Below are 16,666 nucleotides of genomic sequence, written 5' to 3'. Positions count from 1 at the left end.
ACAGCCAAATCATTGGAATAAATGACTAAAAAAAGCTGTGGACCCAGCACCAATTCTTGTGGCACTCCACTGGTCACAGGCCTCCAGTCTGAAAAACAACCCTCTGTCTTCTACCTTTGAGCCAGTTCTGTATCCAAATGGCTCGTTCGCTCTGTATCCCATGAGATCTAACCTGGCTAACCAATCTCCCATGGGGAACCTTGTTGAATGCCTTACTGAAGTCCATATAGATCACATCTACTGCTCTGCCTTCATCAGTCCTCTTTGTTACTTCTTTAAAAAACTCAGTCAAGTTTGTGAGACATGATTTCCCATGCACAAAGCCATGTTGACTATTCCTAGTCAGTCCTTGCCTTTCCAAATACATGTACATCCTGTCCCTCAGGATTCCCTCCAACAACTTGCCCAGCACTGATGTCAGGCTCACTGGTTTAAATTTCCCTGGCTTGTCCTTACCACTTTCTTAAAGAGTGGTACTACATTAGCCAACCTCCAGTCTTCTGGCACCTCACCTGTGACTATCAATGATACACATATCTCAGATAGAGGCCCAGCAATCACTTCCCTCGCTTCCCGCAGAGTTCTAGGGTACACATGATCAGGTCCTGGGGATTTATCCACCTTTAAACATTTCAAGATATCCAACAATTCCTCCTCTGTAATCTGGACATTTTTCAAGATGTCATCATCTATTTCCCTACAGTCTATATCTTCCATATCCTTTTCCACAGTAAACACTGATGCAAAGTACTCATTTACTATCTCCCCCATCACCTGTGGCTCCACACAAAGGCTGCCTTGCTGATCTTTGAGCGTCTCTATTCTCTCCCTAGTTACCCTTTTATCCTTAATGTATTTGTAAAAACCCTTTTGATTCTCCTTAACTATATTTGCCAAAGCTATTTCATGTCCCCGTTTTGCCCTACTGATTTCCCTCTTAAGTATACTCCTACTGCCTTTGTACTCTTCTAAGGATTCACTTGATCTATCCTGTCTGTACCTGACATATGCTTCCTTCTTTTTCTCAACCAAACCCTCAATTTCTTTAGCATTCCCTATACCTACCAGCCTTTCCTTTCACCCTAACAGGAATGTACTGCTCTGCACTCTCATTAGCTCATTTCTGAAGGTTACACCTGAAACATTGACTTCTGCACCTCCTGATGCTGCCTGGCTTGCTGTGTTCTTCCAGCCTCCTGCCTGTCAACTTTAGATTCCAGCATCTTCAGCTTTTTTTTGTCTCTAACCATCCAGGATAAGGCAGCCTGCTTGATTGGCACCACATCCACAAATTGCCTTAATCGCTGATGCTCAGTAGCAGTAGCATGTCCTATCAACATGATGCATTGCAGAAATTCACCAAAGATCCTTCCACAACACCTTCGAAACCCATGACCACCTTTGTCTCGAAGGACAAGGGCAGCAGATACATGGGAGCACCATCACCTGCAAGTTTCCTTCCAAACCATTCACCATTCTGGCTTGGAAATATATCACCTTTTTTCCAATGTTGCTAGGGTCAAAATCCTGGAATTCTCTCCCTTAATAGCATTGTGCATGTATTAACAGCAAATGGACTTCAGCAGTTCAAGAAGGCAGCTCACCATCGCATTGCTAAAGGTAACTAGGGATGGGTAATAAACACCGGCTCAGCCAGCAACACCCACATCCCATGTGTGAAGAAAATTTTGTGGGGAATTTAAGTTGCCTGAAATTGGCAAGAATAAAATCAAAAGTAACTGTCACTTTAATTGGTGTTTCTTAAAGTTAATCAATTTTTTTCTTTATCAGTAAAACACATGTGTCTTATTAATAATGTAATTAATTGAGGAAGAGACAGCCTTTTTATTACAAACCATATCGCATAAGCAAACTGTAGGCATTTTATAGTTCTTTGTTGTACAAATGTTGAGCAGATACTTTCGTTTTAGTTATCCTGAAGATTAGGGAACGGAAGTATTTGCTTGAAACCTGATCAGCGAACCAGGATGTAAAGCCATTTCATGATCCTTCAGTTAGTTGTGGATGGTTCATCAACACAATGTGTAAAGATCAAAATTTCCACCAATTGCTGATCTTGAAAAAAAGTTTCATATTTGACAAAGTTTCTACAGTGTAGTAATTTGACTCTGTTACATCTGCATTTAACAATGTGTTTAACAAGCTTAGCTGGTGCATTTTCATTCTGACAGTGTTTGGATATAGTTTACAATGTATCTACATAACTGCAGTCTCTGTTCTTCACTGTCACCGTCTATTAGTTAACTAGGCAGCTAGGGAGCTTTGGCCATGGTTAGATTGATGAGGATGATGATGAAGTCCTAGCATGTTTTACCCTGAGCTGGCAGATTGCCTGGAGAGCAGATCGTGTAAATTCCTGTCTCTATGACTTCAGCATAATGGACAACATTGAAACCACCAACACGTATTGTAGACAAGGTCAGAATGCCTTTCATTCCTGCAATAATAAACCAGCAAAGCTCTTACTCAGACCCAGTGAAGGAGAAGGTGGTGGGGAGGGGTGCCGGGGGGTGGGGTTAGGTTGGCACTGTAAGTGTGATGAGGTAAGATTGGCGTGCAAAGGGAATTTGCATTTTACATTTTCTCTCAGAAAAGGTAGAAACATAAAACAGAGGCAGAAAACAGTAATGCATTAGACTTGAATAGATTTTGCACCAATTACAATCATATCAAGTACTGTACATATTTTTCAGTATGTGGATGGGTGTGAAGTTAGAGTTATGTGATTAAGTACCATTGTCTAGTCCTGCATCTGGAGAATACTGAGAAGATCCAAAAAGGCAGTGATGACAGGATTTGCTGGTGCATTTTCACACATGGAAGAAAACAACCTATTCAACTCCATTATTATAATCTTTGAAATAAATGCCTCTCCCCTCCCAAAATTGCATTGAAGCACTGGATCAGAATTTCAACCGTAATAACATAAATCACTGATGAGGAGAGTTACTTTGCTGGTTCTCACAGGATTGCAGGTATGAGGATTGGATGTATGTCAATGAATAAAGTTATATTTAGCACTGTTATCCTGTATATCACTTTTTTCACTGAGTCCATAAAATAATAAGGAAATTTATGAAGGATGCCTGGCAGTTCGTCACAAATCAGTAATTCAATTGAAGGTTGTGATGATATTGTAAAACATAAAAATGCACCATGAATGTCAGTAGCATTTGAAAATTGAGCCATTTTCTTATACATCACTACCTATAGTAATGCACTGTAGTGTCACCTGAATCAACATACTGCAGTTGGCTGCGTATAGAACAACTGACAATTTGTGATTATTTTCATAATTCCCAGACAGGAAACAGAGACTCGGAGCAGGAGTAGAACATTCAGCCCTTTGAACCTGTTCAACATGAGACCATAAGGCCAGAAGAAAAAGGGACAGGAGTAGGCCACTAGCCCCTCCCAGCCTGCTCTGCCTTTCATTCGCATCATGGCTGATCTGACATTCCTCACATCCATTTTCCTACATTTGCCTCTAACCCTCGATTCCCCTACTGATCAAGGATCTATCTATCTCTTAAACATACCCGAGGAGTCTACACCCATTGCTCTCAGTGGCAAGGAGTTCTAAAGACTCCCAACCCTCAGAGAGAAGAAATTCCACATCTCAGTCTTAAATCAGCACCCCTTTATTCTGAGACTAGCCTTCTGGTCCTGGCCTTTCCCATGAGGGAAGTATCCTCTCATTTACCCAGTCAAGACCAATAAGAATCTGATATGTTTCAAAGAGATCAACTCTAATTCTTGTAAATTCCAATGAATAGAATCCCAACCTGTTTAACCTTTGCTCATAAAACAATCCCTCCACACCAGGGATCCTTCCAGTGAACCTTCTTTGAACTGCCTGCAATAAAATGATATCTTTCCAGAAATAAGGGGACCAATATTTCTCACAGTACTCCAGATGTGGCCTCACCAGTACTTTGTACAGTAAGATATCCCTATTCTTATATTCTAATCCCCTTGAAGTGACAGCCAATATTCCATTAGCCTCCCTGATTATCTGCTACACCATGTGCTAGCTTTCTTAGTTTCATGCACAAGTAACCCCAAATCCCTTTGTGTTGAAGCTTTCTGCAGTTTTTTTTCTAATTAAATAATACTCTGCTCTTTTGTTATTGCTTCCAAATTAAGCAACTTTACATTTTCCTACATTATAATCCATTTGCCAACATTTTGTCCACTTACTTAGCCTATCAATATCGCATTACAGCTGTCTGTATCCCTCTCACAATTTCCCTGAACCTCTATTTCAATGCCATGCTCCTCTTCTCTCCGAAAACCCACTGAGCTCTTCGTGATTCTAGAAAGCTGTTGATTTCTTTCTTCAATATATTCGGTGACTTGACCTCTCCAGCCATCTGTGGTACAGAATGCAACAGGAGAAGGCTATTTGCCCCATTGTGCCTACATCAGTTTGTTAAATAAGCATTATTACCTCAAAGAGTCATACAGATTTACAGCACCGCAACAGATCATTTGGTCCTAATTGTCCATGCTGACTGGACATCCTAACCTAATCTAGTCCTATTTGCCAGCACTTGGCCCATATCCCTCTAAACACTTCTTATTCATATACCCATGAGATACTGTTTAAATGTTGCAATTGTACCAGCCTCTACCACTTCCTCTGGCAGCTCATTCCATACACATACTACCCTCTGCGTGAAAAAGTTGTCCCTTAGGTCCCTTTTATAGCTTTCCCCTCTCACCCTAAACCTATGCCCTCCAGTTCTGGACTCCCCCACCACAGGGAAAATACTTTGTCTATATTCCCGACTCAGGTGACTGGCTGTGTGGAGTTTGCACATTCTCCCCGTGTCTGCGTGGGTTTCCTCCGGGTGCTCCGGTTTCCTCCCACAGTCCAAAGATGTGCGGGTCAGGTGAATTGGCCATGCTAAATTGCCCGTAGTGTTAGGTAAGGGGTAAATGTAGGGGTATGGGTGGGTTGCGCTTCGGCGGGTCGGTGTGGGGACTTGTTGGGCCGAAGGGCCTGTTTCCACACTGTAAGTAATCTAATCTAATCTAATCTAATCCTATCCATGCCCCACATGATTTTATAAATATCTATAAGGTCACCCCTCAACTTCCGACGCCTCAGGGAAAACAACCCCAGCCTATTTAACCTCTCCCTATAGCTCAAATCCCCTAACCCTGACAACATTCTTGGGGTGTAAATCTCTTCTGAATCCTTTCAAGTTTCCCAAAATCCTTCCAATAGGAAGGAGACCAGAATTGCACACAATATTCCAAAAGTAGCCTAACCAATGACCTGTACAGCCGCAACATGACCTCCCAGCTCCTGTACTCAATACTCTGACGAACAAAGGAAAACATGCCAAACACCTTATTTTTATTATCCTATCTACCTGTTACTCTACTTTCACAGAGCTATGAACTTTCACTCTAAGGTCTCTTTGTTCAGCAACACTCCCTAGGACCTTACCATTCAGTGTATAAGTCCGGCTGAGATTTGCTTTCCTAAAATGCAACACCTCACATTTATCTAAATTAAACTCCATCTGCCACTCCTCAACCCGTTGGCCCATCTGATCAAGATTCCGTTGTAATCTGAGGTAACCGTCTTCTCTATCCACCTCCAATTTTGGTTTCATCTACAACTTACTAACTATACCTCCTATGTTCATATCCAAATCATTTATATAAATGATGAAAAGACATGCCAATCATTTGCTTTTTCCTTACACCCTTGTGCATTATTCTTAATCAAATAATCATCCAATATTCTCTTGAATGCTTTATTTAAACCTATGTCCACCACAGTTCCAGGAAATCCATTGCATATGCTCACTATTTGCAGAGTGAAAAAAATTTTCCTCACTTTACTTTTGCCTGTTTTCCACATTGTATTAAATTTGCACCTTTTTGTTCTTGTTCTTTTTGTAAGGGGGATCATTTTCTTGTTATCTACTATATCTAGCCTGCTCTTGATTTTGAAAACTTCTATCAGATATTCTCTCCGCATTCTTTTCCTCATGGAGAATAGTCCCAACTTCTTTAATCTATCCTCGTTACTGAAGTTCCTTATTCCTGGAATCATTCTTGTAAACCACTTGTGCATTCTTTCTCATGCATTAACATTCTTCCTACAACGTGTCACCCACAAGATCCAGCTGAGATTTAATAAGTGTCTTATACAAGTTCAACATCATCTCCTCGTTTAGATTAAATTCCCTACCATATGGAAATAGGCCGTTCGACCCAACAAGTCCATACCGGCTCTCCGAAGAGCAACCCACCCAGACCCATTCCCCCACCCTATATTTACCTCTGTCTAATGCACCCAATACTATGGGCAATTTAGAATGGCCAATTCAACTGACCTGCACATCTTTGGATTATTCTATTACTCACAAAGCCAAGAACTGTATGCTGTACCTGCTGCACTCTCTATCTGTCCTGCCATTTTCAATGATTTGTGCACATATATCTTCAGGTCCCCCTGCTCCTCCACCATTCTTAGAATTGAACCCCCTATTTTATATTGTCTTCCAATGCTTTTCCTCCCAAAATGCATTAACTCACTCTTCTTTGTATTGAAACTCATCTGACACCCCACTAACATTTTAATGGCCTTCTGAAGTTGTACACTGTACTTCTCACAGTTTTAAATTCTTCCAATTTTTGTGCCATTTGCAAACTTTGGAATTGTTCCATGCACACCAAGATCTAAATCATTAATATATATCAGGAAAAGCAACGGTTCTATTACTGACCCCTTCCTCTAGACGGAAAAATATCCATCAACAAATATTCTTTGCTTCCAAACAAATTGGCATTTCAACTGTTACAGAGCATATAATGCCCCACTTTTGCCCCACTCCAGGACAGTTATATTAGCATGAGATCAAGCTGGTATACTGAAATGGGAAACATCCCTTACCTTGACACCCACATCATCTGTTCCCCTCACTCCTTATCCGCAGCTGTCAAAAGTATAAAAGCCATTATTTTCCAACCCATTTCAGTTGTGAAACACAGTTATATCAGACTCAGAGCAAACTCCACAGATGTGCTGAAGTTCTCCAGCATCCACAGAATTTTGCTTTTATTTGTATATTAAGCCTGGCATTGCTGGCTGAGGGGACAATGTGCAAAAGAGGAGGAAAGGTAACGCAAAGCAGGGATGCTGCAAGCATCCAGGAAGATTCAGAGTGAGTGAACACTATAGCAATGAATGAAGAACCCAGAGGTGCAGTCTGGCCCAGTCAATGAGCTGACTGCATGTCCCTGAGAGCAAAATGTCCTTGCTGCTGCATTACAATGATACAGTCCATTATCAATACAATTGATACTCCTCTCTAAAGCATGGGTGCTCCTGTTGACACTGTGTGGCAATGGTTAGCAAAGTCAGCCCAAATCAGAAATGAAACATTACACTTTGTCTGTATGGTTCACAATTCAACCTTGCTGTATTATCGAGATAGAAAACAATTGGAACAAAAAGAGCCATAATTTTTCAAATGAGCTTTTTTTTAAGTAAGAAATAGTCTTCTTCTGAAAACTCATCTGATAATGATTATCTATTTTAGATCTCCAGATGCAGCACTGATGTGCAGAAACATCATGAAAATGGATCAGACATGTGCCACGAAGATTCATAGAGGCTGGCACATATTGGGTGCCAAAGTCCAGGGACATGGGTGAATTTGGTCGATGCCCAATAGACCGTAGTCAAAACTTTGGTGCCCTTTTGCATAGAAGTCTTTTGCAGCAAACAGCAAGCTGAACCTGCCAAGCACCCATTTTAGTTCCCATGTTGAATTTTCCCAACGTCTAGTTTGTTTGGTGAGTTCGGTAAGGCCACAAGCTGTGGTGAGTTCCGCCAGCAGTGGTTGGTACTGCTGCCTCACAGCGCCAGGGACCTGGATTTGATTCCAGCCTCAGACGACTATCTCTGTGGACTTTGCACATTCTCCCCGTGTCTGCTAGCGTTTGCTCCGGTTTCCTCCCACAATCCAAAGGTGTGCAGGTTAGATGAATTGGCTATGCCAAATTGCCCATAGTGTTCAGGGCTGTGTAGGTTAGGTAGGTTAGTCAGAGGGAAGTATAAGGTAGGATCTGGATGGGTTACTTGTCGAAGGGTCGGTGTGAATTTGTTGGGCCAGAGGGCCTGTTTCGTAGTGATTTTAACAAATTAACAAAGTGATTAACAAGCAATATTGATTGTCAATTGGGAATGCACTGTTACCTCATGAGAATATCACCACACTACCTGAAAATATCATACAATATGCACTGAGATGATCTTAATGTCTTGCCCGATTCTCTCACTCACCACGCCATAGCCTACCTTACTCAGAGCCTCAAATGACTCCCCCCCTCATTCAAATCGCTGATGTACATTCTGAACAGCTGGAGCTCAAGCAATGATTCCTTCGATACTCACTCATTATTACTTTCCACTCTGAAAACGACTAATTAATTATCAATTATATTTCCTTAAGGGAAACTTGCTGTTCATTTACAGACACATTCAAAGAGTTATGGAGATGTACAGCACGGAAATCTTCAGTCCAACTCGTCCATGTTGACCAGCTATCCCAACCTAATCTAGCCCCACCTGCCAGCACCCAGCCCATATCCCTCCAAACCCTTCCTATTCATATACCAATCCAGATGCCTTTTAAATGTTGCAATTGTACCAGCTTCCACCACTTCCTTTGGCAGCTCATTCCATACACGTACCACCCTCTACATGGAAAAGTTGTCGCTTCAGTGTCTTTTATATCTTTCCCCACTCACCCTTAACCTATGCCCTCTAGTTCTGGACTCCCCCACCCAGGGGAAAAAAACTATATTTATCCTATTCTTGCCCCTTCTAATTTTATAAACGTCTATAAGATCACCCCTCAGCCTCTGACGCTCCAGGGAAAACAACCCTAGACTATTCAACCTCTCTGTATAGCTCAAATCCTCCAACCCTGGCAACATCCTTGTTAAAACTTTTCTGAACCCTTTCAAGTTTCACAACATCTGTTTGATAAGAAGGAGACCAGAATTGCATGCAATGTTCCATCAGTGGCCTAACCAATGTCCTATACAGCTGCAACATGACCTCCCAACTCCTCTTCACAATACACTGACCAGTAAAGGAAAGCATACCAAACACCTTCTTCACTATCCTACCTATATGTGATTCCACTTTCAAGGAGTTATGAACCTGCACTCCAAGGTTTCTTTGTTCAATAAAACTCCCAAGGATCTTCCATTAAGTGCATAAGTTCTGCTAAGATTTACTTTCCCAAAATGCAGCACCTCACATTAATCTAGATTAAACTCCGTTGGCCACTTCTCAGCCCGTTGGCCCATCTCATCAAGATCCTGTTGTAATCTGATCCTTTTATTTCGAGCAAGTGTCACAACTCTGTTTCAATTCTATCCCTATGCAGTCCATGGATTGCAAATGGGCTCCATTCGGAGTTTGTTTGCAAGTCAATTTGTCCACAAGTTGGAACACAATGCAAGGCAATACGAAACAAGTGTTTCTATGTACAGGAAAGATTCATATGTTGGTTCTTTAAAATTACACCCCTGCATGGAATTGTGTTTGTTAGTATGAGTGTTCGTAAGTAGAATGTTTGTAAATTGGGGACCCTCTATAAAACACTGTGACATTTGCCAAGACGTATGTATGAGTTTGCATATGTGTGACATATTGCAATTTTCTAAGGCATTCTTCATATTTAATTCCCATCCAAATAGCTGTTCCTCTCCTTGTTCTTAAAAATTTCATTGTTCTCTTCATACCTCCTTGTCTGATTCCACAGACACTCATCTCACTCTTGGCACTTTTCCTAATTAATTTTTTTTAAGATTAGATTCCCTACAGTTTGGAAACAGGCCCTTCGGCCCAACCAGTCCACATCCAGCCTCCGGAGAGTAACCCACCCAGACCCATTTCCCTCCGACTAATGCACCTAACACGATGGACAATTTAGCATGGCCAATTCACCTAACCTACACATCTTTGGACTGTGGGAGGAAACCCACACAGACACAGGGAAAATGTGCAAACTCCACATAGACAGTCGCCTGAGGCTGGAATCGAACCTGGGACCCTAGTAATGTGAGGCAGCAGTGCTAACCACCGTGCCACCGTACCACCTGTAATCATTGTTCACATGTAAAACTGGTCACGAATTTGGCAACCCATTACTCTGCTGGAACATTATAACCTACTATGATTCTCTCTTCACCCAACCTACCCTCCTAGGATATCTATCTGCAATAGAAATATTGCTCTGCTTAAGCCATGGTGCTCCTGTTTGTCCTTTCTAGCTCTGGTTAGCAAACACAGCACAAATCAGAAATGAAAGATAGCACTTTGTCTGTATTGTTCACAATATAACCTTGCTGTATCATGGATAAGTAAAACAATTACCACTAAAAAAAAGTCATACTTTTCAAAATGAGCATTTTTAGGAAGACATAAGAACTTCTTATAAGAACACATTTAATAGTGATGATCTGTTTTAGCACTCTAATTGTTAATGGGGACACATATTAGAAAATTCTGTTACAACGGTATGTTTCCTTGTGAACCCAGAGAGTCATGCAATTAGAAAAGGGGGTGGGGAGGAATGTTCACAAATTATAAATAAACGAAAGAATAAGCTCTTTAAATACCAAAAGAAGTTTTACTCCCTTTTGATGCAGAGAACATGGTTTGTGATTTAAGGAGTAGAGATTTTTGTGTCATTGGATCAAAGCACAATGTGTCCAGTGCTGTTATATTGAGCTTTTTCTGTCAGAAAATCAGAGGAGAAAAGCCATTCTGTTCATATTATTAGACAAGAAGTTTCCTTCTGAGTCTACAGCCCAACTAGCTCTGGGTCATTTGAGTGAAGCAAATAAAATCCCATTACTGAGCTATTGCTGGAGGTCATTATTTAACCATTCTTGGTACAAATAATAAACATTGCTAAAAGTAAACCCTCCCCCATCCAGACACACAAGACAGAAAAGAGCCAGATAGTTGGAAACATGTGTCCAATATTTTGAATGACAAACATGATGATGTCAACTTAGAATTAAGCTATAAAATTTTTCACTCTAATACATAATTTCTGTGGTTTCTGACTGCTGCAATTCTTTTCTGAGCCATTCAGCTGGTTTTCATTCAAAGTTTCATGCCAGTAATGTTTGATGTCAAGTCTTATTTCTGTTACTATGCTTAACAAGGTCATTCAACTGACAGTCTCACAGTGTAGGTAACTTTGCAACTCAAATAATCTTAACCATTTTTATATTTATCCAAATCTTCAATGTTGTCTGTTCAATTTGCATGTTGGTCAAATCAGGGGTGTAAATGTTTTCAGCAGTGATAACTTAGATGCTAGGTTTTCGCTTAGCGGTGTAGTCAGCAACATAAATGGGCTAGACGTGTTCCCCAATGTCCAACCGCATAAGCTCAGGCCCTGCTTAATTTTTTGGGGTCAGATTAATTTGAATAATGAAGACATGCTGTCAGAGGTATTTCTGCCTGTGATTGTGAACTTGTCATCTGCTGTGTGGGAAATGGTCTACTGCTGATGGATTTAATCACCTACAGCAACCTAATGGGCTGCTATGTATTTAGTTGAAAGCAAGTTGAGCAGCACGGTGCCTCAGTGGTTAGCACTGCTGCCTCACAGCGCCAGGGAGCTGGTTTCAATTCCAGCCTCAGGCTACTGTCTGTGTGGAGTTTGCACGTTCTCCTCATGTCGTGTGGGTTTCCGCCAGGTTTTCTGGCTTCCTCCCACAGTCCAAAGATGTGCAAGCTCAGATAGGGTAAGGGGCTGGGTCTGAGTAGGATACTGCTCTGAAGGTCAGTGCAGACTTGAGGGGCTGAATGGCCTCTTTTCACACCGTGGGGATTCTATGCTTCTAAGATTAGCAAATTTAAAATACCTGAAACAAAAACAAAACTTGCTTGGAAAGCTCATCAAGTCTGGCAGCATCTTTGAAGAGAAATCAGAGGTAACGTTTCGGGTCCGTTGACCCTTCCTCAGAACTGATGGTAGCTAGGAAAATGTCAGTTTTTATTCCACAGAATCCCTACAGTGTGGAAACAGGCCATTTGGCCCAACAAGTACACACTGACCCTCTGAAAAACATCCCACCCAAATCCATCCCACTCTCTCTGTAACCCTACGTTTCCCACAGCTATTGCACCTCATCTACACATCACTGAACACTATGGGAAATTTAGCTTGGCCAATCCACCTGACCTGCATGTCTTTGGACTGTGGGAGGAAACCAGAGTACCTGGTTGAAGCCTAGACAGACATGGGGAGAACGTGCAAACTCCACACAGACAGTCACCCAAGGGTAGAATCCAACCCGAGTCATATGGAATATATGGAAGTTAATTTGCAGTTATGTAGTTAACTTAGTGGTGTAATGCGTGCACAGGATCATGTTGCAGGGCTCCAGTAACAGATAATGGCAGCACACTATGACAGGCTAGTTAAATCAATGATAGATGAGCCAATGTGAAAGATGATGGTGGTGTAATGTGATAGGTTAAGTCTAAACAGTAAACCAGGGTGGTAGAAGATGACTAGTTTAGAAAGACAAAGCAAGCTAGTATGATTGGTTATGCTAATGCTATCAGATAAGCACGGGAATTAGAAAATTATAAAAAGTAGTGGCCCCAAGAATCGGGGGCAATCGGGAAGCCATTTTCTGATTGTCACAGCTTGTATTTGCAAATAAAAGTTTAACTTCATGAAGGATTTTCTGCATCTCCTGGTAATTCTCACAAAGAATTGGATGTTCTTTCCACAACAGTCCCTGGCACTGTGAGGCAGCAGTACTAACCACTGCAGAAGATAGGGTGGGGTGAAGGGTAAGGAGTGGGGATAAGTGGGGATAGAGGCCAAAGAGAGAGAAGAATAGTTGGACACACAACGGTGTGGATAATGATCTGGTTAGGAGGGTGAATACATGTTAATGGAGACTGTTCGGGACTGACAATGGGTTGTGCGGAAAAGCGGGCTCTGTGATCACAAGGCCTTGTGTGTGAGGGTGCGGGCTGGGGCATAGGAGAGTACAAGCTCTAAAGTTATTCAACTTGGTATTGAATCCTGAAGGATACGGGGTCCCCAAGTGAAAGGTGAGATGCTGTTCTTCCAGCTTGCATTAAGCTCTTCTGGGACACTGCAACAAGCCTAAGACAGAAATGCTGACCAGGGAACAGGGTGGTGTGTTAAAGTGGCAGGTAACTGAAAGCACACGGTCTTTTTTGTGAGCACAACGTAGGTGTTCTGTGAAGCGATCACTCAGTTTACTCTTTATTTCCCCAATGCAGTAGATTGCATGAAGTGCAGGTAAAGTGCTGCTTCACCTGGAAAGTATGTTTGGGTCCTTGGATACTGAGGAGGGAGGAGGTAAATAGGCAGGGGTTACGCCTTTGGTATTGCAGGTGAAGGTGCTATGGGGCTTTGGGGTATGTTGGGAGTGAAGGAAGAGTGGACCAGGGTGTCCTGGAGGCAACGGTTCCTGCAGAAGGGGGACAAGGGAGGGGAGGGGAATATGTGTCTGGTGGTAGCATCTCGCTGAAGGTGGTGGAAATAGCAGCTAATGATTTTCTGGATGTGGATGTGGATAAAATATCTGCCCCAGGATTTCTTGAGCCCCCCAACAGAAATAGCACAAATCCAGGTGTGAGTGAGATAGCTGAGTTTCAGAGAAGGAGGTGGAGGTGAAGTGGTAATAATATAAATGGACTCGGAATCCAGAGAGCCAGACTAATGGTTTGGAACATGGGTTCAGTGTCCATCAATCACTTCATTCACTAATGCAACTGACGGAATGACAAAGCATCATCCTTAACCAGTCTGGCATACACTTGACTCTAGACCTACATTAAACTGCCCTGTAAATGGCCTAGCATGTCATTCAGTTCAAGAGCAATTGTGATGTACAACAAACACTCATGTGAAGGAATAAAAGGAGAAAAGAGCCTGTTAAAGGAAATGGAGGAAGGAAATTGCCATTTACAGTAATGTTGGCTTGCATAATCTCTCATGCTGTTACTAAACTTTGATTCACTTACTAAAAGGGCAGGAGATTCTCATGAACCAGTGGAATGTTGCATATCCTTCAGGGAGGTTTTAAGGATGTCCTTCAAGTGTTTCCTCTGTCCTCCTAGTAACCAATTGCTAGGAAAAGCTCAAAGTAGTCAGTTTGTTTTGGGAGTTATGTGTCAGGCACGTTGATAAGTAGGCTGACATTGCTGTTGATTGTGCCTCAATGCTGGCGATGTTGGCTTGAGAGATTACTCTGATACTGACATGCCTTTCCTCCCATTGATCTTTCACGATTTTGCAGACACATCGTTGGTGATATTTCTCCAAGGATTGTGTGCTGTAAGTGGTCCACGTCTCCAATTGCACACAAGAGGGGAGGAACATGCTGAAGTGTAGATTATGAGAAGTGGGACTAAGCAAGACTGTGCCATTACACCAGTGCTCTTTTCCATTTTTATTGCCACAACACTCCAGCTCACATCTATGCAGCTTTCTGTTAGAGTGGGGCTTATCTACTGGAGTGGAAACCATTGAATCTACGTCACCTACGATTGAGAACCAATATCACTCCAAACTCTGTCATCAAACTGCAATATATAGATAGTATTTGCGTGTATGCAGACTCAGAGTCCAAGCTCATAGTGCCCATAGTGCTTTGTGCATTAGTCAGAGGGAAATGGATCTGGGTGGGTTACTCTTTGACGGTTGTGTGGACCTTTTGGGCCGAAAAGCCTGTTTCCAGACTGTAGGGAATCTAATCTATCAAAGACTCTTTTCTTCCAATGACCAAAGTTGCACAGGAACACTGCAGGCAATGTTGAGTTCCATCAGCTATTTGTTCCTATGCTGTGAGAACGCACTCAAGACATGAATAGTGACATTAGTGTCCAGTTGTGGATCAGGATAGTTGAAGTGTGGCTCAGCAGGACCAGGCTGAATGAGATCCTTTGTCTTCTGGGTGTTTAGTTTAATGCCTGTACTTTCATATGTTGTCACAAATGCAAAGTTTAGAGCTTGGACTCTGAGTCTGCATACATGCAAATATTATCTATATATTGCAGTTTGATGACAGAGTTTGGAGTGATATTGGTTCTCAATCGTAGGTGACGTAGATTCAATGGTTTCCACTCCAGTAGATTAGCCCCACTCTAACAGAAAGCTGCATAGATGTGAGCTGGAGTGTTGTGGCTATAAAAATGGAGAAGAGCACTGGTGTAATGGCACAGTCTTGCTTAGTCCCACTTCTCATGATCTACACTTCAGCATGTTCCTCCCCTCTAGTGTGCAATTGGAGACATGGACCTCTTACAGCAGACAATCCTTGGAGAAATATCACCAACGATGCCTCTGCAAAATCGTGAAAGATCAATGGGAGGAAAGGCATGTCAGTATCAGAATAATCTCTCAAGCCAACATCGCCAGCATTGACGCACAATCAACAGCAATGTCAGTCTACTTATCAACGTGCCTGACACATAAGTCTAATCTAGTCTAATCTAATCTAATAACTCCCAAAACAAGCTGACTACTTTGAGCTTTGGTCTAGCAATTGGTTACTAGGAGGACAAAGTACTCTGGTGCTCCATGAGGCTTGCATGATGTCATGCAGCAGACAAAAGATAGTGATGAATTTCTGTGGGAGCAAAATTTGAGGACACTCCGGTACACCTCGCTGTTGACAGAACTGAAAGGCTTTTGTGAAGTCAAAGAAGACCATGGATTAAAAGTGCTATTGCTTTCAACATGGCACTGTGATGATGGGTTCACAGTACTGGGTAGCTACACACCAAATGCAATTATAACAAGAAGAGCACTCAGGCAGCACTGAACCAGCCCTACAAAGTCAAGGTTGAAGGTGCGATGAGAACAAAACTTAAATGTTGTGCCTCAAGTTAGCTCTCTGTCATGTTCATACTTCTGAGCAATGTTACTGGTGGCCATAGCAGTACCAATAATCAATTAGACTCATTAAGGTGCCAACTGGGGCAGGTCACTAGAGTTGCCATGAGTCTTCAGCTATTGGGGTGGGAATTCCTCTGAAGAGAGCACAATAATTACCTGGGAGGCACCTGAGCTAAGGAACTGTCAGCACCTTCCCTAATCTTTCTGATTGGAATCACAGCTACATTAAAGCCACAACCAGAGTCACAAGCAATGCTTGATTGCTTGCATGTGTTCTTTATTTTCTCCCATTAAAGGCTTTAGAAGGTGCCTCTATTGTGAGATGCCTTCATGACCTCTGCCTGTTTGAAAGGACATCTGTAGTGGTAGTGCTGCCAGCTCCTATGTTGCAGGCCTTCTGATTGGGCTTGCTGCATCAGGGTGGAAAAATGTGGCACTGGAAAAGCACAGCAAGGTCAGGCAGCATCCATGGAGCAAGAGAGTCAATGTTTCCAGCATAAGCTTTTCATCGAGAATGTGGTGGGGAGAAGGTTCTGAGAGATATATAGGAGGAGGAATGGGGCTGGGGGGAAGGCAGCTAGGAAGGCAATAGGTAGATGAAGGTGGGGAGTGATGGTGATATGTCGGTGTGGAGTATGCAGCAGAGAGGTGGGAAGGAAGATGGACAGGTAGGACAGGTCAAGAGAGTGGTGCCA

Source organism: Hemiscyllium ocellatum, chromosome 2, assembly GCF_020745735.1.
Source record: "Hemiscyllium ocellatum isolate sHemOce1 chromosome 2, sHemOce1.pat.X.cur, whole genome shotgun sequence".
Lineage (NCBI taxonomy): Eukaryota > Metazoa > Chordata > Chondrichthyes > Orectolobiformes > Hemiscylliidae > Hemiscyllium > Hemiscyllium ocellatum.
Note: the sequence above shows the minus strand (reverse complement) of the source record.